At 42.3% G+C, this 1,269-nt stretch overlaps 1 non-coding gene across 1 annotated transcript; it reads left to right on the top strand.

Annotated features, from left to right (window-relative positions):
- Positions 1-818: 818 nt before the first annotated feature.
- On the top strand, positions 819-907 carry trnar-ucg (transfer RNA arginine (anticodon UCG)). The gene is given in 2 exon segments: positions 819-855; positions 872-907. It is a non-coding gene; the product is annotated as a tRNA-Arg (tRNA).
- The last annotated feature ends 362 nt before the right edge of the window (positions 908-1,269 follow it).

Raw genomic sequence — 1,269 nt, 5'->3', positions numbered from 1 at the left:
TGTGTCAGTGCTGGCCATTTCCCTGTCCTGATTTCAGACCCCACTCTGGACACTTGTTTCCCATTCCAGGACCTTCTTGTATTAATATTCAGCACCACCTGTCACTCAGAAACTTGTTTCAATGAACCGATCCTTTTACTGAACTTCCAACTGCTGCTGTCTATTTTTCGAGGGAAAGAGCAGCTCACTGTGTAAGGATGTGAGGGGAATGTAACCCGGCTGCTGGTGAGAAGGTCCCGTCTTCTCAATCAAAAGCCTTTTATTTTACTTCAGTGATTCCCAGATTCCCAGCTGGTCTGTTGAGGATTTTGTTTTCACAGAAATTGCTTGTTAAATACAAATCTGATTCCAACATGTCAGTAACAGGACAGAATGGGAACCTTTTAAAAGGATGAAGCAACTATTTCAGTGGCTTCTCACTGTCCCCCTGAAGCCTGTGTGAAGGGGAATTACCAATAGTCTGTAATTTATTACTTCCACACTGTGTTTGAGTTATTTGTCGTGTGAAAGATTGCTGAACGGAGTCTTTTACTGTCAGTTACGGATGAGAAGTTGACGAAAATTGGCAAAATAAAGCTGTTCATAAAATAGCACCAGCAATTTGAGTCGGTAAAAGCAAAATTGTGTTTTAAAAGTTTATTTAAACCGCTACGGGAAAATAGATTTTTATGTACTTTTCCAGTCGATCACTTCTTTTCCACAGTGAAATTGGCGGCTTTCACAAATTCAAATATTCTGCCAGGTTGACAGGTTCAACCAATGATTTTTTGTATTTTGTGCTTCGAGGTTCTCTGATTGAAACATTTCTGAGAGCTAATGGCCGTGTGGCTTAATGGATAAAGCATCTAACTTCGGTATATGCGATGATGTCATCAGAAGATTGCAGGTTCGAGTCCTGTCACGGTCATTTTGACCCAAAGGGATGATGCAGGGCTTTGGGGATTGAGTCGGGGACTGAACAGATTGGAAACCCGACATGGACTTGATGGGGCGAATGGCCTCCTCATGTGCTGTCACTGACTTTATGAGAAGAGGGTGACCAATCAGAAGTGGGTTGGGGTGACAGCGGGCTCAAACTGCAGGAATTCCAGGTCCCTGAATGACTGAGCTGAAACTGATCAGTTTCACTGCAGGAAACACCGTCTCAGGGGAAATAACTTCACAAATAATTCCATTTGACTAATTATTCAATTAAAAAACAATGGGCAGATGTAAAGGTGTGATGTTACTTTTCACTGTGAGGGGAGAATCCACCATCTGGGTAAATCA

This window comes from Heterodontus francisci, unplaced genomic scaffold (genome assembly GCF_036365525.1).
Source record: "Heterodontus francisci isolate sHetFra1 unplaced genomic scaffold, sHetFra1.hap1 HAP1_SCAFFOLD_43, whole genome shotgun sequence".
Lineage (NCBI taxonomy): Eukaryota > Metazoa > Chordata > Chondrichthyes > Heterodontiformes > Heterodontidae > Heterodontus > Heterodontus francisci.
The sequence above is the reverse complement of the archived record's forward strand: the minus strand, read 5'-3'. Positions and strand labels throughout refer to the sequence as shown.